This window comes from Crinia signifera, chromosome 9, assembly GCF_055691185.1.
Source record: "Crinia signifera chromosome 9, ASM5569118v1, whole genome shotgun sequence".
NCBI lineage: Eukaryota > Metazoa > Chordata > Amphibia > Anura > Myobatrachidae > Crinia > Crinia signifera.
Window position 1 is genome coordinate 151472196 of NC_139225.1, and position 22990 is coordinate 151495185.

A 22990-nucleotide genomic window follows, 5' to 3' on the forward strand; every position below is an offset into this window, starting at 1 on the left:
AGAGAATTTCCTTTTTCCTAATGGAGTGTGCAATGACTCCATCACTCCCTGGTGGTCTAGTGGTTAGGATTCGGCGCTCTCACCGCCGCGGCCCGGGTTCGATTCCCGGTCAGGGAAAGGGAGGTTTCAGCACGATTTTTTATGAAAACACTGACCTAGGAGACGGAAGAAAACTTACACTTCCGAGAAGCATTGTGTATTCAATATGACTTGAAGACTGCTATGCACAACAAATCATCCTATCTTTTCTTGTCAAATAATTTCCTGGTAGCTCACTCCCATCACATTGCTTTGCACTTTATTCAGAGAATTTCCCTTTTCCCAATGGAGTGTGCAATGACTCCATCACTCCCTGGTGGTCTAGTGGTTAGGATTCGGCGCTCTCACCGCCGCGGCCCGGGTTCGATTCCCGGTCAGGTAAAGGGAGATTCTAGCACGATTTTTTATGAAAACACTGACCTAGGAGACGGAAGAAAACTTACACTTCCGAGAAGCATTGTGTATTCAATATGACTTGAAGACTGCTATGCACAACAAATCATAATATCTTTTCTTGTCAAATAATTTCCTGGTAGCTTACTCCCATCACATTGCTTTGCACTTTATTCAGAGAATTTCCTTTTTCCTAATGGAGTGTGCTCTAAAATCCATCACTCCTTGGTGGTCTAGTGGTTAGGATTCGGCGCTCTCACTGCCGCGGCCCGGGTTCGATTCCCGGTCAGGGAAAGGGAGATTCTAGCACGATTTTTTATGAAAACACTGACCTAGGAGACGGAAGAAAACGTAAACTTCCGTGAAGCATTGTGTGTTCAATATGACTTGAAGAATGTTATGCACAACAAATCATCCTATCTTTTCTTGTCAAATAAATTCCTGGTAACTCACTCCGGTCACATTGCTTTGCACTTTATTCAGAGAATTTCCCTTTTCCCAATGGAGTGTGCAACGACTCCATCACTCCCTGATGGTCTAGTGGTTAGGATTCGGCGCTCTCACCGCTGCGGCCCGGGTTCGATTCCCGGTCAGGGAAAGGGAGGTTTCAGCACGATTTTTTATGAAAACACTGACCTAGGAGACGGAAGAAAATGTAAACTTCTGTGAAGCATTGTGTGTTAAATATGACTTGAAGAATGCTATGCACAACAAATCATCCTATCTTTTCTTGTCAAATAAATTCCTGGTAACTCATTCCCATCACATTGCTTTGCACTTTATTCAGAGAATTTCCCTTTTCCCAATGGAGTGTGCAACGACTCCATCACTCCCTGGTGGTCTAGTGGTTAGGATTCGGCGCTCTCACCGCCGTGGCCCGGGTTCGATTCCCGGTCAGGGAAAGGGAGGTTTCAGCACGATTTTTTATGAAAACACTGACCTAGGAGACGGAAGAAAACTTACACTTCCGAGAAGCATTGTGTATTCAATATGACTTGAAGACTGCTATGCACAACAAATCATCCTATATTTTCTTGTCAAATAATTTCCTGGTAGCTGACTCCCATCACATTGCTTTGCACTTTATTCAGAGAATATCCTTTTTCCTAATGGAGTGTGCTCTAAAATCCATCACTCCTTCGTGGTCTAGTGGTGAGGATTCGGCGCTCTCACAGCCGCGACCCGTGTTCGATTTCTGGTCAGGTAAAGGGAGATTCTAGCACGATTTTTTATGAAAACACTGACCTAGGAGACGGAAGAAAACGTAAACTTCCGAGAAGCATTGTGTGTTAAATATGACTTGAAGACTGCTATGACAAATCATCCTATATTTTCTTGTCAAATAAATTCTTGGTAGCTCACTCCCATCACATTGCTTTGCACTTTATTCAGAGAATTTCCCTTTTCCCAATGGAGTGTGCAATGACTCCATCACTCCCTGGTGCTCTAGTGGTTACGATTCGGAGCTCTCACCGCCGCGGCCCGGGTTCGATTCCCGGTCAGGGAAAGGGAGGTTTCAGCACGATTTTTTATGAAAACACTGACCTAGGAGACGGAAGAAAACTTACACTTCCGAGAAGCATTGTGTATTCAATATGACTTGAAGACTGCTATGCACAAAAAATCATTCTATCTTTTCTTGTCAAATAATTTCCTGGTAGCTCACTCCCATCACATTGCTTTGCACTTTATTCAGAGAATTTCCTTTTTCCTATTGGAGTGTGTTTTATGAAAACACTGACCTAGGAGACGGAAGAAAACTTACACTTCCAAGAAGCATTGTGTATTCAATATGACTTGAAGACTGCTATACACAACAAATCATCCTATCTTTTCTTGTCAAATAATTTCCTGGTAGCTCACTCCCATCACATTGCTTTGCACTTTATTCAGAGAATTTCCTTTTTGCTAATGGAGTGTGCTCTGACTCCATCACTCTCTGGTGGTCTAGTGGTTAGGATTCGGCGCTCTCACCGCCGCGGCCCGGGTTCGATTCCCGGTCAGGGAAAGGGAGTTTCTAGCACGATTTTTTATGAAAACACTGACCTAGGAGACGGAAGAAAACGTAAACTTCCGTGAAGCATTGTGTGTTAAATATGACTTGAAGAATGCTATGCACAACAAATCATCCTATCTTTTCTTGTCAAATAAATTCCTGGTAACTCACTCCCATCACATTGCTTTGCACTTTATTCAGAGAATTTCCTTTTTCCTAATGGAGTGTGTTTTATGAAAACACTGACCTAGGAGACGGAAGAAAACTTACACTTCCGAGAAGCATTGTGTATTCAATATGACTTGAAGACCGCTATGCACAACAAATCATCCTATCTTTTCTTGTCAAATAATTTCCTGGTAGCTCACTCCCATCACATTGCTTTGCACTTTATTCAGAGAATTTCCCTTTTCCCAATGGAGTGTGCAATGACTCCATCGCTCCCTGGTGGTCTAGTGGTTAGGATTCGGCGCTCTCACTGCCGCGGCCCGGGTTCGATTCCCGGTCAGGGAAAGGGAGATTCTAGCACGATTTTTTATGAAAACACTGACCTAGGAGACGGAAGAAAACGTAAACTTCCGTGAAGCATTGTGTGTTCAATATGACTTGAAGAATGTTATGCACAACAAATCATCCTATCTTTTCTTGTCAAATAAATTCCTGGTAACTCACTCCGGTCACATTGCTTTGCACTTTATTCAGAGAATTTCCCTTTTCCCAATGGAGTGTGCAACGACTCCATCACTCCCTGATGGTCTAGTGGTTAGGATTCGGCGCTCTCACCGCTGCGGCCCGGGTTCGATTCCCGGTCAGGGAAAGGGAGGTTTCAGCACGATTTTTTATGAAAACACTGACCTAGGAGACGGAAGAAAATGTAAACTTCTGTGAAGCATTGTGTGTTAAATATGACTTGAAGAATGCTATGCACAACAAATCATCCTATCTTTTCTTGTCAAATAAATTCCTGGTAACTCATTCCCATCACATTGCTTTGCACTTTATTCAGAGAATTTCCCTTTTCCCAATGGAGTGTGCAACGACTCCATCACTCCCTGGTGGTCTAGTGGTTAGGATTCGGCGCTCTCACCGCCGTGGCCCGGGTTCGATTCCCGGTCAGGGAAAGGGAGGTTTCAGCACGATTTTTTATGAAAACACTGACCTAGGAGACGGAAGAAAACTTACACTTCCGAGAAGCATTGTGTATTCAATATGACTTGAAGACTGCTATGCACAACAAATCATCCTATATTTTCTTGTCAAATAATTTCCTGGTAGCTGACTCCCATCACATTGCTTTGCACTTTATTCAGAGAATATCCTTTTTCCTAATGGAGTGTGCTCTAAAATCCATCACTCCTTCGTGGTCTAGTGGTGAGGATTCGGCGCTCTCACAGCCGCGACCCGTGTTCGATTTCTGGTCAGGTAAAGGGAGATTCTAGCACGATTTTTTATGAAAACACTGACCTAGGAGACGGAAGAAAACGTAAACTTCCGAGAAGCATTGTGTGTTAAATATGACTTGAAGACTGCTATGACAAATCATCCTATCTTTTCTTGTCAAATAAATTCTTGGTAGCTCACTCCCATCACATTGCTTTGCACTTTATTCAGAGAATTTCCCTTTTCCCAATGGAGTGTGCAATGACTCCATCACTCCCTGGTGCTCTAGTGGTTACGATTCGGAGCTCTCACCGCCGCGGCCCGGGTTCGATTCCCGGTCAGGGAAAGGGAGGTTTCAGCACGATTTTTTATGAAAACACTGACCTAGGAGACGGAAGAAAACTTACACTTCCGAGAAGCATTGTGTATTCAATATGACTTGAAGACTGCTATGCACAAAAAATCATTCTATCTTTTCTTGTCAAATAATTTCCTGGTAGCTCACTCCCATCACATTGCTTTGCACTTTATTCAGAGAATTTCCTTTTTCCTATTGGAGTGTGTTTTATGAAAACACTGACCTAGGAGACGGAAGAAAACTTACACTTCCAAGAAGCATTGTGTATTCAATATGACTTGAAGACTGCTATACACAACAAATCATCCTATCTTTTCTTGTCAAATAATTTCCTGGTAGCTCACTCCCATCACATTGCTTTGCACTTTATTCAGAGAATTTCCTTTTTGCTAATGGAGTGTGCTCTGACTCCATCACTCTCTGGTGGTCTAGTGGTTAGGATTCGGCGCTCTCACCGCCGCGGCCCGGGTTCGATTCCTGGTCAGGGAAAGGGAGTTTCTAGCACGATTTTTTATGAAAACACTGACCTAGGAGACGGAAGAAAACGTAAACTTCCGTGAAGCATTGTGTGTTAAATATGACTTGAAGAATGCTATGCACAACAAATCATCCTATCTTTTCTTGTCAAATAAATTCCTGGTAACTCACTCCCATCACATTGCTTTGCACTTTATTCAGAGAATTTCCTTTTTCCTAATGGAGTGTGTTTTATGAAAACACTGACCTAGGAGACGGAAGAAAACTTACACTTCCGAGAAGCATTGTGTATTCAATATGACTTGAAGACCGCTATGCACAACAAATCATCCTATCTTTTCTTGTCAAATAATTTCCTGGTAGCTCACTCCCATCACATTGCTTTGCACTTTATTCAGAGAATTTCCCTTTTCCCAATGGAGTGTGCAATGACTCCATTACTCCCTGGTGGTCTAGTGGTTAGGATTCAGCGCTCTCACCGCCGCGGCCCGGGTTCGATTCCCGGTCAGGGAAAGGGAGGTTTCAGCACGATTTTTTATGAAAACACTGACCTAGGAGACGGAAGAAAACTTACACTTCCGAGAAGCATTGTGTATTCAATATGACTTGAAGACTGCTATGCATAACAAATCATCCTATCTTTTCTTGTCAAATAATTTCCTGGTAGCTCACTCCCATCACATTGCTTTGCACTTTATTCAGAGAATTTCCCTTTTCCCAATGGAGTGTGCAATGACTCCATCGCTCCCTGGTGGTCTAGTGGTTAGGATTCGGCGCTCTCACCGCCGCGGCCCGGGTTCTATTCCCGGTCAGGGAAAGGGAGATTCTAGCACGATTTTTTATGAAAACACTGACCTAGGAGACGGAAGAAAACGTAAACTTCCGTGAAGCATTGTGTGTTCAATATGACTTGAAGAATGTTATGCACAACAAATCATCCTATCTTTTCTTGTCAAATAAATTCCTGGTAACTCACTCCGGTCACATTGCTTTGCACTTTATTCAGAGAATTTCCCTTTTCCCAATGGAGTGTGCAACGACTCCATCACTCCCTGGTGGTCTAGTGGTTAGGATTCGGCGCTCTCACCGCTGCGGCCCGGGTTCAATTCCCGGTCAGGGAAAGGGAGGTGTCAGCACGATTTTTTATGAAAACACTGACCTAGGAGACGGAAGAAAATGTACACTTCTGTGAAGCATTGTGTGTTAAATATGACTTGCAGAATGCTATGCATAACAAATCATCCTATCTTTTCTTGTCAAATAAATTCCTGGTAACTCACTCCCATCACATTGCTTTGCACTTTATTCAGAGAATTTCCCATCACATTGCATTGCACTTTATTCAGAGAATTTCCTTTTTCCTAATGGAGTGTGCAACGACTCCATCACTCCCTGGTGGTCTAGTGGTTAGGATTCGGCGCTCTCACCGCCGCGGCCCGGGTTCGATTCCCAGTCAGGGAAAGGGAGGTTTCAGCACGATTTTTTATGAAAACACTGACCTAGGAGACGGAAGAAAACGTACACTTCCATGAAGCATTGTGTGTTAAATATGACTTGAAGACTGCTATGCACAACAAATCATTCTATCTTTTCTTGTCAAATAATTTCCTGGTAACTCACTCCCATCACATTGCTTTGCACTTTATTCAGAAAATTTCACTTTTCCCAATGGAGTGTGCAATGACTCCATCACTCCCTGGTGGTCTAGTGGTTAGGATTTGGCGCTCTCACCGCCGCGACCCGGGTTCGGTTCCCGGTCAGGGAAAGTCAGGTTTCAGCACGATTTTTTATGAAAACACTGACCTAGAAGCATTGTGTATTCAATATGACTTGAAGACTGCTATGCACAAAAAATCATTCTATCTTTTCTTGTCAAATAATTTCCTGGTAGCTCACTCCCATCACATTGCTTTGCACTTTATTCAGAGAATTTCCTTTTTCCTAATGGAGTGTGTTTTATGAAAACACTGACCTAGGAGACGGAAGAAAACGTAAACTTCCGTGAAGCATTGTGTGTTAAATTTGACTTGAAGAATGCTATGCACAACAAATCGTCCTATCTTTTCTTGTCAAATAAATTCCTGGTAACTCACTCCCATCACATTGCTTTGCACTTTATTCAGAGAATTTCCCTTTTCCCAATAGAGTGTGCAATGACTCCATCACTCCCTGGTGGTCTAGTGGTTAGGATTCGGCGCTTTCACCGCCGTGGCCTGGGTTCGATTCCCGGTCAGGGAAAGGGAGGTTTCAGCACGATTTTTTATGAAAACACTGACCTAGGAGACGGAAGAAAACGTACACTTCCGTGAAGCATTGTGTATTCAATATAACTTGAAGACTGCTATGCACAACAAATCATCCTATCTTTTCTTGTCAAATAAATTCCTGGTAACTCACTCCCATCACATTGCTTTGCACTTTATTCAGAGAATTTCCCTTTTCCCAATGGAGTGTGCAATGACTCCATCACTCCCTGGTGGTCTAGTGGTTAGGATTCGGCGCTCTCACCGCCGCGGCCCGGGTTCGATTCCCGGTCAGATAAAGTCAGGTTTCAGCACGATTTTTTATGAAAACACTGACCTAGGAGACGGAAGAAAACGTACACTTCCGTGAAGCATTGTGTATTCAATATGACTTGAAGACTGCTATGCACAAAAAATCATTCTATCTTTTCTTGTCAAATAATTTCCTGGTAGCTCACTCCCATCACATTGCTTTGCACTTTATTCAGATAATTTCCTTTTTCCTAATGGAGTGTGTTTTATGAAAACACTGACCTAGAAGACGGAAGAAAACTTACACTTCCGAGAAGCATTGTGTATTCAATATGACATGAAGACTGCTATGCACAACAAATCATCCTATCTTTTCTTGTCAAATAATTTCCTGGTAACTCACTCCCATCACATTGCTTTGCACTTTATTCAGAGAATTTCCCTTTTCCCAATGGAGTGTGCAATGACTCCATCGCTCCCTGGTGGTCTAGTGGTTAGGATTCGGCGCTCTCACTGCCGCGGCCCGGGTTCGATTCCCGGTCAGGGAAAGGGAGATTCTAGCACGATTTTTTATGAAAACACTGACCTAGGAGACGGAAGAAAACGTAAACTTCCGTGAAGCATTGTGTGTTCAATATGACTTGAAGAATGTTATGCACAACAAATCATCCTATCTTTTCTTGTCAAATAAATTCCTGGTAACTCACTCCGGTCACATTGCTTTGCACTTTATTCAGAGAATTTCCCTTTTCCCAATGGAGTGTGCAACGACTCCATCACTCCCTGATGGTCTAGTGGTTAGGATTCGGCGCTCTCACCGCTGCGGCCCGGGTTCGATTCCCGGTCAGGGAAAGGGAGGTTTCAGCACGATTTTTTATGAAAACACTGACCTAGGAGACGGAAGAAAATGTACACTTCTGTAAAGCATTGTGTGTTAAATATGACTTGAAGAATGCTATGCACAACAAATCATCCTATCTTTTCTTGTCAAATAAATTCCTGGTAACTCACTCCCATCACATTGCTTTGTACTTTATTCAGAGAATTTCCCTTTTCCCAATGGAGTGTGCATCGACTCCATCACTCCCTGGTGGTCTAGTGGTTAGGATTCGGCGCTCTCACCGCCGTGGCCCGGGTTCGATTCCCGGTCAGGGAAAGGGAGGTTTCAGCACGATTTTTTATGAAAACACTGACCTAGGAGACGGAAGAAAACTTACACTTCCGAGAAGCATTGTGTATTCAATATGACTTGAAGACTGCTATGCACAACAAATCATCCTATATTTTCTTGTCAAATAATTTCCTGGTAGCTCACTCCCATCACATTGCTTTGCACTTTATTCAGAGAATTTCCTTTTTCCTAATGGAGTGTGCTCTAAAATCCATCACTCCTTCGTGGTCTAGTGGTGAGGATTCGGCGCTCTCACAGCCGCGACCCGTGTTCGATTCCTGGTCAGGTAAAGGGAGATTCTAGCACGATTTTTTATGAAAACACTGACTTAGGAGACGGAAGAAAACGTAAACTTCCGAGAAGCATTGTGTGTTAAATATGACTTGAAGACTGCTATGACAAATCATCCTATCTTTTCTTGTCAAATAAATTCTTGGTAGCTCACTCCCATCACATTGCTTTGCACTTTATTCAGAGAATTTCCCTTTTCCCAATGGAGTGTGCAATGACTCCATCACTCCCTGGTGGTCTAGTGGTTACGATTCGGAGCTCTCACCGCCGCGGCCCGGGTTCGATTCCCGGTCAGGGAAAGGGAGGTTTCAGCACGATTTTTTATGAAAACACTGACCTAGGAGACGGAAGAAAACTTACACTTCCGAGAAGCATTGTGTATTCAATATGACTTGAAGACTGCTATGCACAAAAAATCATTCTATCTTTTCTTGTCAAATAATTTCCTGGTAGCTCACTCCCATCACATTGCTTTGCACTTTATTCAGAGAATTTCCTTTTTCCTATTGGAGTGTGTTTTATGAAAACACTGACCTAGGAGACGGAAGAAAACTTACACTTCCAAGAAGCATTGTGTATTCAATATGACTTGAAGACTGCTATACACAACAAATCATCCTATCTTTTCTTGTCAAATAATTTCCTGGTAGCTCACTCCCATCACATTGCTTTGCACTTTATTCAGAGAATTTCCTTTTTCCTAATGGAGTGTGCTCTGACTCCATCACTCTCTGGTGGTCTAGTGGTTAGGATTCGGCGCTCTCACCGCCGCGGCCCGGGTTCGATTCCCGGTCAGGGAAAGGGAGTTTCTAGCACGATTTTTTATGAAAACACTGACCTAGGAGACGGAAGAAAACGTAAACTTCCGTGAAGCATTGTGTGTTAAATATGACTTGAAGAATGCTATGCACAACAAATCATCCTATCTTTTCTTGTCAAATAAATTCCTGGTAACTCACTCCCATCACATTGCTTTGCACTTTATTCAGAGAATTTCCTTTTTCCTAATGGAGTGTGTTTTATGAAAACACTGACCTAGGAGACGGAAGAAAACTTACACTTCCGAGAAGCATTGTGTATTCAATATGACTTGAAGACCGCTATGCACAACAAATCATCCTATCTTTTCTTGTCAAATAATTTCCTGGTAGCTCACTCCCATCACATTGCTTTGCACTTTATTCAGAGAATTTCCCTTTTCCCAATGGAGTGTGCAATGACTCCATTACTTCCTGGTGGTCTAGTGGTTAGGATTCAGCGCTCTTACCGCCGCGGCCCGGGTTCGATTCCCGGTCAGGGAAAGGGAGGTTTCAGCACGATTTTTTATGAAAACACTGACCTAGGAGACGGAAGAAAACTTACACTTCCGAGAAGCATTGTGTATTCAATATGACTTGAAGACTGCTATGCATAACAAATCATCCTATCTTTTCTTGTCAAATAATTTCCTGGTAGCTCACTCCCATCACATTGCTTTGCACTTTATTCAGAGAATTTCCCTTTTCCCAATGGAGTGTGCAATGACTCCATCGCTCCCTGGTGGACTAGTGGTTAGGATTCGGCGCTCTCACCGCCGCGGCCCGGGTTCTATTCCCGGTCAGGGAAAGGGAGATTCTAGCACGATTTTTTATGAAAACACTGACCTAGGAGACGGAAGAAAACGTAAACTTCCGTGAAGCATTGTGTGTTCAATATGACTTGAAGAATGTTATGCACAACAAATCATCCTATCTTTTCTTGTCAAATAAATTCCTGGTAACTCACTCCGGTCACATTGCTTTGCACTTTATTCAGAGAATTTCCCTTTTCCCAATGGAGTGTGCAACGACTCCATCACTCCCTGGTGGTCTAGTGGTTAGGATTCGGCGCTCTCACCGCTGCGGCCCGGGTTCAATTCCCGGTCAGGGAAAGGGAGGTGTCAGCACGATTTTTTATGAAAACACTGACCTAGGAGACGGAAGAAAATGTACACTTCTGTGAAGCATTGTGTGTTAAATATGACTTGAAGAATGCTATGCATAACAAATCATCCTATCTTTTCTTGTCAAATAAATTCCTGGTAACTCACTCCCATCACATTGCTTTGCACTTTATTCAGAGAATTTCCCATCACATTGCATTGCACTTTATTCAGAGAATTTCCTTTTTCCTAATGGAGTGTGCAACGACTCCATCACTCCCTGGTGGTCTAGTGGTTAGGATTCGGCGCTCTCACCGCCGCGGCCTGGGTTCGATTCCCAGTCAGGGAAAGGGAGGTTTCAGCACGATTTTTTATGAAAACTCTGACCTAGGAGACGGAAGAAAACGTACACTTCCATGAAGCATTGTGTGTTAAATATGACTTGAAGACTGTGATAAACCAGATATTTATCTGATAAGATTAGATATGATAAATAACCCAAACCAAATTTATTTACTTTATTACCTTTAAATATAACGGCAACTCTGAAATGATTGCACACCCACACAACCTTGTTATAAAAGGTATGACAATGCTTTACTTAAAGAATAGCTTCATTACAGGTATTTGCAGATGCAGACTAACACAAGAAACATAAAATTGATTAGCTAATACTTAAACAGTAATTCTAAATCAAATCAAAATGGACACCTTTCAAGGACAGTGATCAGCCATGATTAAACCTCCTTCATAATTACCTCCAGCCCCCTGTGCTTCCTTGTTCTTTCTCAACTGCCTTGTCCCTCCTTCTATCACTCTGATATTTAAACCTTTATCACATTAATTAATTAATTACTCATAAGCATTGAGTCTTATTGGAAAGCTCTGCTTTCAATCATGATGTCATAATTAACCCAACAACCAACTTCAGTGGCCTTGTGGGTCTACGCATGTGTGGCCTTGTTCCCATATTATTCAGTTTGTGGAGACTAACTTTCTGTCCTTGCTACATTATACTGTCAACATCACATTCTTAAGCTTCTAAAACCAAAAACAATATTCTATAAGAAATCACTTTTACAGCTCTGTTCTGAATGATCAGCCATTTTAATAATATTATTATGCAAGTCATGCCTAACAAAATGGCTGCTGCTTCTAACAAACACCTGCTGCTTAGCGCAAAGGGTAGGCCTCATACGGCGTGGCTAGTACCTTGTGCAACAAGCTAACGCCACCTGCAGCAATAAATAACAATATTTGAGAAAACAGAGTATAACAAAAGTATATAATTATTGATGCGTTATTTCAGTTTTAACAGTCCATCCTCTGAACTTCTCCAAAGAAAGTTCATATCTCTTGCAAAACGCATCATTTGTTTCTCTCTTAATACATCGGAAAACCTTCTTGAAGCATTTCACTAATATACAGAAAAATCAATAATATTATCTTGGCAAAAACATCAAACTTCTTAAAGCATATATAACATTGACTTATGCGAACCAGTTATTGGGGTTCAACCAAATAAACCAACTGTAGGGAATCACATCACTCACACCTGTTCAATAAACTAATTTTTAACCCAAATAATTTCATTCAACTTTCCCTTTTAATGTCACCATCCGTTTAGTATTTGTGATGCTTGTACCATATTTTAATTATATTCACAAATTCAAATACAATTTTATAAACTTGGGATAATGTAAATAAGTGTGTTTCTTTAATATACCATGTGTTACTTTCAAATCTTTATGTTGAATCACCACTGTATTAATTAGTAAAAGTAAAATTTTATTACAATAGATCTTGTTTGTAACCATTTAGAAACCTTAAGTTTGTAAATATAATATAATCCTTGTGGTAATGTCCATGGCTTATGAGACAGTATGTTTGAGAAAACATCATAAGAAACAATTCAATGATTACCCTTTTTATCTAGATGTTATACTAGCACACCCAACTCTGTCACATAACTACATGTTTTGTTGTACTCCAAAATATCTCCTGTTATTACACTCTTTACCAATTTTAAACCTAGGGAGAGTCAGTAACCTTATAAGATTCACTTGTGTAAATCCTACATAGAAAATGAAGTGTTGTTTGATTTGACTGCAAATATAAGTAGCCATTAACCCAACATTACCGGAGTGATAACGTAGATGACAATATAACCAACAATCAGTTTACCTTATTGTTCTTTCTATCAGCTCATGATGAGCGTCTTAAAGAAGAAATGTCAGTTTGCATATAGATATTATGTTTGCACCATTGTTACCATCCTTATTTAGAATGCCTCTTCTTTACTGATACCTTACTAGATGTATTCTATCAATGGTTCCTGTGTGGGCGTTCTCAGTTACTTTTATGTTATTACTCATATATTTATTTTAAACCTTCTAATTAGTTTAACATATTGGCTATCAGTATTTTATTACCATCCTCTGATGCATACCGAAACCTGGGAGCATCAGTAGTATGATGTATATGTGTGTCTGTTATGATTATTACTATACTTGTGGGATTAAAATTAAAAGCAGAAGTAGAATACACCACCATGACTCTAGTAATACCTCTTTGATAACTATACACACTGTCCTTGCCAGCAACCAATCCCTGGTAACCCTCATTCACTATAAAAATATGAAAACTTAAAAAAACAAAAATGACTTCTTCAGTTAGTGAGTGTATGGGAAACTTGGTCACTCATGGGGATCATTGTTTTACACCTTGTCCACAACCCGCAGGGACACCACTAAGGGTATCCCCCGATTCCGTGGACCTCTTCTTGCCCACAACCCGCAGGGACACCACTAAGGATGCCCCCCGATTCCGTGGACCTTGTCTTGGTCGGTGTGGGGGCCCTGGACAGGCCCATCATCAAATAAGTTTATTAAGTTAGAATCACAGTCACAATATTTATCTGCATCAGTTTCTATTTCTTTCAACTGATATCACCACCAGGTCGGAAACCTTCTTGCAGTGAGACGCATTAATTCAATCGGTTTGTTTCACAGGGACGGGTCTTGCCTTTGATCTACGAGACATTTAATTGTAAGAATTTTCTCACCATTGCATAGTCTCCAGGCTGGACCTTATAACAACATCCCTTCATAAGCTTGTTTGCTTTTCTGGCAAAGTATTTAGATAATGTGAGAATTAGAGTGACAAGTCTGCTGCTGGATGTTGAATAGGGATTGATGGTCTCCCAAAAAATGTATATATCAATTAAAATAATGATCTTATAAGGGGACAGGTTCAGTGGCTGCTGAGGAGTAGTGTGAATGTCATACAAAACCGAAGACAAAACTTCAAGTCAACTCATGGTAATTTCCACACCCACCCTAAATAATGTGTTCTCAATGTGCATTTGTTAACATGTTCAATTTTGACTAAAACCTTTTAGTGTGTGGTGAGTGCAACCAAATTTTCATACCCATATTTTGACTTATTCCTTAGAATACCTTTACTGTCAAAATATGTACCTCTATGATTTTTTTTTTTTTTTTTTTTAATACTACCATATACCTTATGGAATAACATATCTGCACACAAATTTCTCAATAAATTTCTTTGCTGTAAAGGATGCTGTACATGGGACAGCTGGAATGTTCCTTAATCAAGATAACATATCAGATACCATTTAAATATAATGACAATTTTAAATGCATGTAAATTCAATAAATTTATTTTTAACCTTAGGAATGGACCAGTGGTAGGAGAAATGTTTGATGGTTCTATAGGAATAATTTTCCTGAGTTCATTCTCTTGCAGATGAGTTTGGGACTTTTCTGCATAAGATGAAATCAAAATACATGCCCTCTCTCTCCTTACATGGGTCATCCCATGGGCAGCTTCCGCATATGCCAGGAGGAGGGGTTTGGGGAGCTACTGGTCTGCCCACACCATCTTTACATAGGCCATTAGCCTTTTGACTGCATCCATTCATCATCCATTGGCACATTTCTGTTAAATACACAACTCTTGATGTTTTATGAGATTCTGCTGGTCAATTGTAAAAACATTAAATTGTATAGTGGTGTGATTCACAACAGTGGCCATCTTATTTTTGTTACCAAGTGCAACAAGATCACTTTATAACATGTGAGCTTGACACTTAACAACTACTGCCTTTGCAGGGAGTTGCACAGCCTCAATGAGCTCCTTTACTTGCTGTGATATTAGCGTATTATATCATAGCAAATTCACGATGGAAAATGAGGATCTCTAAATCCAATACTACCGCATATCCCGTATATGGCCATCCTGAGTCTCCTTGTTGGTGACAACTACAATCTTTGCAGATGTTAGTGGCGTGTCAGAGATATCAGGTCTGATTGGAGAAATTTTGCTTTAAATATTCCTCACAATCATGTTCTAAATCCTGCCTCTCATCCATCCTCTGGGACTCCCGGGTCCCACCAGGTAGCAGAGTAGCAGGATTTAGCGTACCACACCTGACAATAGTCAGGTCATGTGGCGCTGGGAGCAAAAGTTCCCAACGAGAGAACCATGCACTGGAAATGTGTCTTGTCCGTGAAGAGTTCATTAGAAAAGATGTAGCATTAGAGACACATAGTGTGCGGTGTTCTGTAATTTCTATACAAAAGGCTGCAGCAGCCGCCACAGTCCTTAAACATGTTGGTAAAGCAGATGCCACTTGGTCAAGTGCACAACTGTAGAACCTGATGGGTCTATATGAACCCCCATTTATATGTGTTCAAACTCCCAAGGCCGCTGCTTGTTGTTCATTACAGTAAAGACAGGTATATGATAAATCTGATATATCCAGTGCTGTGGTTTCTGTCAGTGCGTGTATCAGAGCCTCAAATGAAGCAATTATGTCAGTATATTGTACTTTGTCAGCTCTGTGTCAGTTAGATTTAGTAGTAGTAATAGAAAATGTGTCAGTAAGAGAGTCCTGTAAAGAATTTAAACACATCATTAGATCATAAACATATTGAATCAGCATTGTGGTAGCAATCATGCAACTCATTGTGGGACATAGTGGGGCTGTCCATAAAACTTTGGCTTAATTAAGTCCACGTATATTGGACTGTGCTGTAAATAAATGTATTAAGTCCTGACTATCTGCTATTTGATAGTAAGAGATATGCAGATCATAAATCAATGATTAGATAACGGTAATACTTCCATAACTGTAAAGTGAATTGATTTACACTAAAAAAATAATAAGAATAATCACATTGGGCAGATAACCTGCAATAACGGAGTGTTGCAACTACTATGGATATTAGATAATATACTTTGTTGTAAAATCGGAAAAAACTATTTCCTGTGATCCATAGATGTTTAGAAACTTGTGACATGATTAGTAATGAAAAACTCATCAAAATCCTCTAACCCCGTGAGGGTCCTCATATCGATTAGTGCCTTCTGACAGCAATCTCTCATGGATTCCTGTTAATAATACACAATTTCTTCCAAACCACTCTGAGAAAAAAATAATCATTAAATCATTACAAATATTTGAGAGAATATCATGATTAGTTGTACAGCAAATGCGATTACTAATAGCAGTACCTAGTAGTGCTGCACCTAATTGTGACCTCCATTCCTTATTTGTGGGCTCATATGCATGACCAATGGATCTAGTAAAGTGGCAACATGCAATCAGATAAATCAGTAAGCATAAAAATGCAACTCAATATGCATCTTATAATAATCACTATAAAATCTGTATTTTTCAATAAGGGCTTTGATAAGGATTCTGCAGCATTACCTGCAGACTCAATATTTTTTCTAAATAATTTCTAGTGGCTCAGTAATAATAATAATAATAGTAATAATAATAATATTATTTTTTTTTAAACACTTGCTTTTTCTGTGCAAAATGAAATGCATCAATTTGTAAATTAATCTTTTCTCTGGAATGGTCACACCTCTATTGGCTGGGATTTAATTAATAAAACAAGCAAAAGCAATAGCATTATTAAGCTCAGACATCATATTAGCATTTGTCATTTGGAAAAAAAATGGCAGTTTTTAAACAGATGTTGACAAAACAACATTATCACTTGAGGGAAGCAGAGGGGCGGGGGCTGAAGGTCATCCTTGGGTATGGCTGATCACTGTCCCATACAAACATTGCAATAACTTTAATCTATTCATTGTGCCTTTTCAAAAGGGTAAACAATATCTTCAATTCTAAGATCTTTTAACACATAATTGTTTATATGTCCTTGTTATGGAAAACAGTTCTGTAACACTCCTTGGATATTTCACATCATTTAGGAATAAAACTTTACTCTCTTATCAATCTCATTAACCATTTCCTGCCTTTAATCTCCTACAGAGTTATTTCTGATGTTACTCTCACCTCATCACTGGAAAAAAAAAACTTCTTCCCTTCTGCTTTTTCAAAAATAAACAAATTTTTTTTTTTCAAAATTATTCTTTTTTTTTTCCCATTTTTCTTTTCTCCCTAAGGCTCTAAAAGACATATCACCTCTCCTCAATTCTCACTGAACAGAATTAACCCCTCAGTGAGACAGTACAATCTTTCCAAACATATGTGGGTTAGTGGGATATACTATCTCAATTCTTGAAGCTTTCACCACCTGTCACCAGACCATTGCGCGTTCACTCTCATCAAATAATCATTACCTCACAGGTGCATCATCATCGCCAATTCCAACTAACTATGACCAGCATAGTATTTTCTATTCCTTCTCACTTGCTCACACTAGTCACATACTCAGAACTTTCTGTGATCCCATACAAATGCTTAAAACAGTGTTACCTCTTTCAAAGACAAAAATGTAAATAAAATAAATGAAAAATGTCCCCAAAAAACCTAACCATGCGTTATGTGTCATTCACTGTTACCACACCTACGCCTTCCACATCCTGTCATTCCTTGTTACCAGTCTTGTGGGTCTCTACTGTCATTCTTTGTTACCAGTAGTCACGTGTCCCACCCCCACCCTTTCTTCTCTTATTATTTTTCCCCATATATTCTACCTTGTACGTAGGTGGCAGATACCCCCTGTGAATCTCGCTACCGGTCAGCACTCTTCACAGGAAAAAAATCAACTCGTCAAATCATAAAAAATTATATGCAATATGTCATTCTTTGTTACCATATCTGCACATTGTCCAAGCGATCATTACACGCTTAGATCACTATCTCCCTTGGTTATCTAGCTAACTGTGGCCACAGTATTAACCCCTTAAGATACTCTATCAATTTAGTACCCTCCCCCTTTCAAAACAAACAAAATTAAATTAACACAAATCAAAAACAAAACAAAAATTGGCTTAAAGAAAACCCCACAGCCTTGAGTCAGTTATCACTGATTACCTTCCATTCATAAGAATAAAAATAAACCCAGGATTTATCTGCGCATTACTCAAGGTATATCTGATTCAATATATGTATCCAGATCAAACAAATAGGCAACAGAAATTGCCAACAGAAAACATGGTCTAATATATCAATATGAACCTTTAAGAATAGATGTTATATTGGACTTATATCTCATCGATATATATCACTTTTCTTATCCAAAATGTATTACTCATTAAATGAAAAAAAAAACATTGAATTCACATGATCATTTCCTGTTTCTTCACCTAACATGGACAACTCCTTATCTCGCATTACATCAACTGAATCCATCACTTTAGAGTTTCCAACTCACAGCTGCTTTGTTTAATAAACCAAAAAAATTAAATCAAAAACCCATAGCAGAAAAACATCAGTCCTACATTACGTACTTCATCTCCACAAGACAAGAGAAAAAACTTTACAATGAGATAAACTCGATCTTACTTTCTTTGTTATAAACAATATTCCAATTAACTTTATTTATTCTGGTGGTAAAAATGAACTGTTACTTGGCTTACAATATTAGCATCTACTCCTTTAAACTCTGTATTTTAACGGACCTTTGTCTATGGATAAAAGAAACTATCTCAAATTGTTATTGTAATCCGACTGCTTGCTAGCTCTAACAATGCAACGTATACTTAATTATTTATTAACATTTTCTTATATAAACCACATACAGTAGACAATCCGGGGGTTTCCAAACAATACAGATTATGGATAAATCATGCATTCCATTTCTTCCACATGTTGCTGGCCAGTCAACCAGAAAGAGACGTAAATGCACAATCTCCTCTACCTATCTCTAATCACCAAATTATAAGCACGGGAAAACCTACAACAAATATATGCAACTTCTTTAAAATTTATAGATTGGACAAACAAAGAAACTCTAATTATCAAAACAACCGCTACAGATTAGTTACTTCAGCAATATCCTCAGCAGACAATATACATCAAACAATCCAACCGCGGTCAAAAAATAAAAACAAACAAAAAAAAACTGTCATTTAAAGAATATTTTTTTTTTTAAAAAGTAGAAAATTTATTGCCAGCATAACCTTTATACCAATATGCTTGCTATAGTCTGCATGCTTTGCAAATAAACCAAAGAAATACTCTTCCTGACCCAAGCAATGTTGTTTACAACTTCTTGCCAAGTTTCTCGCTGCTCTCCTTATCTATTCTCTGACACAGAGAAGAAATGGGCGATGCGGGGGGGGTTTAGCAAGCTGACAGTCTGCAAAATGCAGCGTTGTCTTTCCATGCCTTAAATTACGATCTATTGGTTTTATAATTAAAGATCGAAGTTGTTTCAAGTGATATTGGATTAGCACACTTTAACAGATGTTGAGAAAGATAAGGGTACAAATAAATGCACCGACTTTACAATTTTTTCTACACATTTTTTTATTTATTTATTTATTTTTTTAAATAGCAAATTTTTTTTTTTTTTTTTCAAACTTTGATTTTCTCAACTGATAAAATGTGAAAACCAACATCATTGAATCTCGCTGGGGCCTCCAACTGATAAACCAGATATTTATCTGATAAGATTAGATATGATAAATAACCCAAACCAAATTTATTTACTTTATTACCTTTAAATATAACGGCAACTCTGAAATGATTGCACACCCACACAACCTTGTTATAAAAGGTATGACAATGCTTTACTTAAAGAATAGCTTCATTACAGGTATTTGCAGATGCAGACTAACACAAGAAACATAAAATTGATTAGCTAATACTTAAACAGTAATTCTAAATCAAATCAAAATGGACACCTTTCAAGGACAGTGATCAGCCATGATTAAACCTCCTTCATAATTACCTCCAGCCCCCTGTGCTTCCTTGTTCTTTCTCAACTGCCTTGTCCCTCCTTCTATCACTCTGATATTTAAACCTTTATCACATTAATTAATTAATTACTCATAAGCATTGAGTCTTATTGGAAAGCTCTGCTTTCAATCATGATGTCATAATTAACCCAACAACCAACTTCAGTGGCCTTGTGGGTCTACGCATGTGTGGCCTTGTTCCCATATTATTCAGTTTGTGGAGACTAACTTTCTGTCCTTGCTACATTATACTGTCAACATCACATTCTTAAGCTTCTAAAACCAAAAACAATATTCTATAAGAAATCACTTTTACAGCTCTGTTCTGAATGATCAGCCATTTTAATAATATTATTATGCAAGTCATGCCTAACAAAATGGCTGCTGCTTCTAACAAACACCTGCTGCTTAGCGCAAAGGGTAGGCCTCATACGGCGTGGCTAGTACCTTGTGCAACAAGCTAACGCCACCTGCAGCAATAAATAACAATATTTGAGAAAACAGAGTATAACAAAAGTATATAATTATTGATGCGTTATTTCAGTTTTAACAACTGCTATGCACAACAAATCATTCTATCTTTTCTTGTCAAATAATTTCCTGGTAACTCACTCCCATCACATTGCTTTGCACTTTATTCAGAAAATTTCACTTTTCCCAATGGAGTGTGCAATGACTCCATCACTCCCTGGTGGTCTAGTGGTTAGGATTTGGCGCTCTCACCGCCGCGGCCCGGGTTCGATTCCCGGTCAGGGAAAGTCAGGTTTCAGCACGATTTTTTATGAAAACACTGACCTAGAAGCATTGTGTATTCAATATGACTTGAAGACTGCTATGCACAAAAAATCATTCTATCTTTTCTTGTCAAATAATTTCCTGGTAGCTCACTCCCATCACATTGCTTTGCACTTTATTCAGAGAATTTCCTTTTTCCTAATGGAGTGTGTTTTATGAAAACACTGACCTAGGAGACGGAAGAAAACGTAAACTTCCGTGAAGCATTGTGTGTTAAATTTGACTTGAAGAATGCTATGCACAACAAATCGTCCTATCTTTTCTTGTCAAATAAATTCCTGGTAACTCACTCCCCTCACATTGCTTTGCACTTTATTCAGAGAATTTCCCTTTTCCCAATGGAGTGTGCAATGACTCCATCACTCCCTGGTGGTCTAGTGGTTAGGATTCGGCGCTCTCACCGCCGCGGCCCGGGTTCGATTCCCGGTCAGGGAAAGGAGGTTTCAGCACGATTTTTTATGAAAACACTGACCTAGGAGACGGAAGAAAACTTACACTTCCGTGAAGCATTGTGTATTCAATATGACTTGAAGACTGCTATGCACAACAAATCATTGATCTTTTCTTGTCAAATAATTTCCTGGTAGCTCACTCCCATCACATTGCTTTGCACTTTATTCAGAGAATTTCCTTTTTCCTAATGGAGTGTGTTTTATGAAAACACTGACCTAGGAGACGGAAGAAAACTTACACTTCCAAGAAGCATTGTGTATTCAATATGACTTGAAGACTGCTATACACAACAAATCATCCTATCTTTTCTTGTCAAATAATTTCCTGGTAGCTCACTCCCATCACATTGCTTTGCACTTTATTCAGAGAATTTCCTTTTTCCTAATGGAGTGTGCATTGACTCCATCACTCCCTGGTGGTCTAGTGGTCTAGTGGTTAGGATTCGGCGCTCTCACCGCCGCGGCCCGGGTTCGATTCCCGGTCAGGGAAAGGGAGGTTTCAGCGCTATTTTTTATGAAAACACTGACCTAGGAGACGGAAGAAAACTTACACTTCCGTGAAGCATTGTGTATTCAATATGACTTGAAGAATGCTATGCACAACAAATCATCCTATCTTTTCTTGTCAAATAAATTCCTGGTAACTCACTCCCATCACATTGCTTTGCACTTTATTCAGAGAATTTACCTTTTCCCAATGGAGTGTGCAATGACTCCATCACTCCCTGGTGGTCTAGTGGTTAGGATTTGGCGCTCTCACCGCCGCGGCCCGGGTTCGATTCCCGGTCAGGGAAAGGGAGGTTTCAGCGCTATTTTTTATGAAAACACTGACCTAGGAGACGGAAGAAAACTTACACTTCCGTGAAGCATTGTGTATTCAATATGACTTGAAGACTGCTATGCACAACAAATCATTCTATCTTTTCTTGTCAAATAATTTCCTGGTAGCTCACTCCCATCACATTGCTTTGCACTTTATTCAGAGAATTTCCTTTTTCCTAATGGAGTGTGTTTTATGAAAACACTGACCTAGGAGACGGAAGAAAACTTACACTTCCGAGAAGCATTGTGTATTCAATATGACTTGAAGACTGCTATGCACAAAAAATCATTCTATCTTTTCTTGTCAAATAATTTCCTGGTAGCTCACTCCCATCACATTGCTTTGCACTTTATTCAGAGAATTTCCCTTTTCCCAATGGAGTGTGCAATGACTCCATTACTCCCTGGTGGTCTAGTGGTTAGGATTCAGCGCTCTCACCGCCGCGGCCCGGGTTCGATTCCCGGTCAGGGAAAGGGAGGTTTCAGCACGATTTTTTATGAAAACACTGACCTAGGAGACGGAAGAAAACTTACACTTCCGAGAAGCATTGTGTATTCAATATGACTTGAAGACTGCTATGCATAACAAATCATTCTATCTTTTCTTGTCAAATAATTTCCTGGTAGCTCACTCCCATCACATTGCTTTGCACTTTATTCAGAGAATTTCCCTTTTCCCAATGGAGTGTGCAATGACTCCATCGCTCCCTGGTGGACTAGTGGTTAGGATTCGGCGCTCTCACCGCCGCGGCCCGGGTTCTATTCCCGGTCAGGGAAAGGGAGATTCTAGCACGATTTTTTATGAAAACACTGACCTAGGAGACGGAAGAAAACGTAAACTTCCGTGAAGCATTGTGTGTTCAATATGACTTGAAGAATGTTATGCACAACAAATCATCCTATCTTTTCTTGTCAAATAAATTCCTGGTAACTCACTCCGGTCACATTGCTTTGCACTTTATTCAGAGAATTTCCCTTTTCCCAATGGAGTGTGCAACGACTCCATCACTCCCTGGTGGTCTAGTGGTTAGGATTCGGCGCTCTCACCGCTGCGGCCCGGGTTCAATTCCCGGTCAGGGAAAGGAAGGTGTCAGCACGATTTTTTATGAAAACACTGACCTAGGAGACGGAAGAAAATGTACACTTCTGTGAAGCATTGTGTGTTAAATATGACTTGAAGAATGCTATGCATAACAAATCATCCTATCTTTTCTTGTCAAATAAATTCCTGGTAA

General features: G+C 39.8%; 25 non-coding genes across 25 annotated transcripts; all 25 read left to right on the forward strand.

Moving 5' to 3' along the window:
• Window positions 1–45: 45 nt before the first annotated feature.
• TRNAE-CUC (transfer RNA glutamic acid (anticodon CUC)) lies at window positions 46–117 on the forward strand. The gene has a single exon. It is a non-coding gene; the product is annotated as a tRNA-Glu (tRNA).
• Window positions 118–349: 232 nt separating this feature from the next.
• Window positions 350–421, forward strand: TRNAE-CUC (transfer RNA glutamic acid (anticodon CUC)). The gene has a single exon. It is a non-coding gene; the product is annotated as a tRNA-Glu (tRNA).
• Window positions 422–654: 233 nt separating this feature from the next.
• On the forward strand, window positions 655–726 carry TRNAE-CUC (transfer RNA glutamic acid (anticodon CUC)). Its single transcript has one exon. It is a non-coding gene; the product is annotated as a tRNA-Glu (tRNA).
• A 232-nt stretch (window positions 727–958) lies between these two features.
• TRNAE-CUC (transfer RNA glutamic acid (anticodon CUC)) lies at window positions 959–1030 on the forward strand. Its single transcript has one exon. It is a non-coding gene; the product is annotated as a tRNA-Glu (tRNA).
• A 232-nt stretch (window positions 1031–1262) lies between these two features.
• On the forward strand, window positions 1263–1334 carry TRNAE-CUC (transfer RNA glutamic acid (anticodon CUC)). Its single transcript has one exon. It is a non-coding gene; the product is annotated as a tRNA-Glu (tRNA).
• Window positions 1335–2368: 1034 nt separating this feature from the next.
• TRNAE-CUC (transfer RNA glutamic acid (anticodon CUC)) lies at window positions 2369–2440 on the forward strand. Its single transcript has one exon. It is a non-coding gene; the product is annotated as a tRNA-Glu (tRNA).
• A 429-nt stretch (window positions 2441–2869) lies between these two features.
• On the forward strand, window positions 2870–2941 carry TRNAE-CUC (transfer RNA glutamic acid (anticodon CUC)). The gene has a single exon. It is a non-coding gene; the product is annotated as a tRNA-Glu (tRNA).
• Window positions 2942–3173: 232 nt separating this feature from the next.
• TRNAE-CUC (transfer RNA glutamic acid (anticodon CUC)) lies at window positions 3174–3245 on the forward strand. The gene has a single exon. It is a non-coding gene; the product is annotated as a tRNA-Glu (tRNA).
• A 232-nt stretch (window positions 3246–3477) lies between these two features.
• Window positions 3478–3549, forward strand: TRNAE-CUC (transfer RNA glutamic acid (anticodon CUC)). The gene has a single exon. It is a non-coding gene; the product is annotated as a tRNA-Glu (tRNA).
• Window positions 3550–5084: 1535 nt separating this feature from the next.
• On the forward strand, window positions 5085–5156 carry TRNAE-CUC (transfer RNA glutamic acid (anticodon CUC)). The gene has a single exon. It is a non-coding gene; the product is annotated as a tRNA-Glu (tRNA).
• Window positions 5157–5388: 232 nt separating this feature from the next.
• Window positions 5389–5460, forward strand: TRNAE-CUC (transfer RNA glutamic acid (anticodon CUC)). The gene has a single exon. It is a non-coding gene; the product is annotated as a tRNA-Glu (tRNA).
• A 232-nt stretch (window positions 5461–5692) lies between these two features.
• TRNAE-CUC (transfer RNA glutamic acid (anticodon CUC)) lies at window positions 5693–5764 on the forward strand. The gene has a single exon. It is a non-coding gene; the product is annotated as a tRNA-Glu (tRNA).
• Window positions 5765–6032: 268 nt separating this feature from the next.
• TRNAE-CUC (transfer RNA glutamic acid (anticodon CUC)) lies at window positions 6033–6104 on the forward strand. The gene has a single exon. It is a non-coding gene; the product is annotated as a tRNA-Glu (tRNA).
• Window positions 6105–6809: 705 nt separating this feature from the next.
• TRNAE-UUC (transfer RNA glutamic acid (anticodon UUC)) lies at window positions 6810–6881 on the forward strand. The gene has a single exon. It is a non-coding gene; the product is annotated as a tRNA-Glu (tRNA).
• Window positions 6882–7614: 733 nt separating this feature from the next.
• TRNAE-CUC (transfer RNA glutamic acid (anticodon CUC)) lies at window positions 7615–7686 on the forward strand. Its single transcript has one exon. It is a non-coding gene; the product is annotated as a tRNA-Glu (tRNA).
• Window positions 7687–7918: 232 nt separating this feature from the next.
• Window positions 7919–7990, forward strand: TRNAE-CUC (transfer RNA glutamic acid (anticodon CUC)). The gene has a single exon. It is a non-coding gene; the product is annotated as a tRNA-Glu (tRNA).
• A 232-nt stretch (window positions 7991–8222) lies between these two features.
• TRNAE-CUC (transfer RNA glutamic acid (anticodon CUC)) lies at window positions 8223–8294 on the forward strand. The gene has a single exon. It is a non-coding gene; the product is annotated as a tRNA-Glu (tRNA).
• A 1034-nt stretch (window positions 8295–9328) lies between these two features.
• TRNAE-CUC (transfer RNA glutamic acid (anticodon CUC)) lies at window positions 9329–9400 on the forward strand. The gene has a single exon. It is a non-coding gene; the product is annotated as a tRNA-Glu (tRNA).
• Window positions 9401–10437: 1037 nt separating this feature from the next.
• TRNAE-CUC (transfer RNA glutamic acid (anticodon CUC)) lies at window positions 10438–10509 on the forward strand. The gene has a single exon. It is a non-coding gene; the product is annotated as a tRNA-Glu (tRNA).
• Window positions 10510–10777: 268 nt separating this feature from the next.
• On the forward strand, window positions 10778–10849 carry TRNAE-CUC (transfer RNA glutamic acid (anticodon CUC)). The gene has a single exon. It is a non-coding gene; the product is annotated as a tRNA-Glu (tRNA).
• A 9522-nt stretch (window positions 10850–20371) lies between these two features.
• Window positions 20372–20443, forward strand: TRNAE-CUC (transfer RNA glutamic acid (anticodon CUC)). The gene has a single exon. It is a non-coding gene; the product is annotated as a tRNA-Glu (tRNA).
• A 401-nt stretch (window positions 20444–20844) lies between these two features.
• TRNAE-CUC (transfer RNA glutamic acid (anticodon CUC)) lies at window positions 20845–20916 on the forward strand. Its single transcript has one exon. It is a non-coding gene; the product is annotated as a tRNA-Glu (tRNA).
• A 739-nt stretch (window positions 20917–21655) lies between these two features.
• Window positions 21656–21727, forward strand: TRNAE-CUC (transfer RNA glutamic acid (anticodon CUC)). The gene has a single exon. It is a non-coding gene; the product is annotated as a tRNA-Glu (tRNA).
• A 429-nt stretch (window positions 21728–22156) lies between these two features.
• TRNAE-CUC (transfer RNA glutamic acid (anticodon CUC)) lies at window positions 22157–22228 on the forward strand. Its single transcript has one exon. It is a non-coding gene; the product is annotated as a tRNA-Glu (tRNA).
• A 536-nt stretch (window positions 22229–22764) lies between these two features.
• Window positions 22765–22836, forward strand: TRNAE-CUC (transfer RNA glutamic acid (anticodon CUC)). The gene has a single exon. It is a non-coding gene; the product is annotated as a tRNA-Glu (tRNA).
• The last annotated feature ends 154 nt before the right edge of the window (window positions 22837–22990 follow it).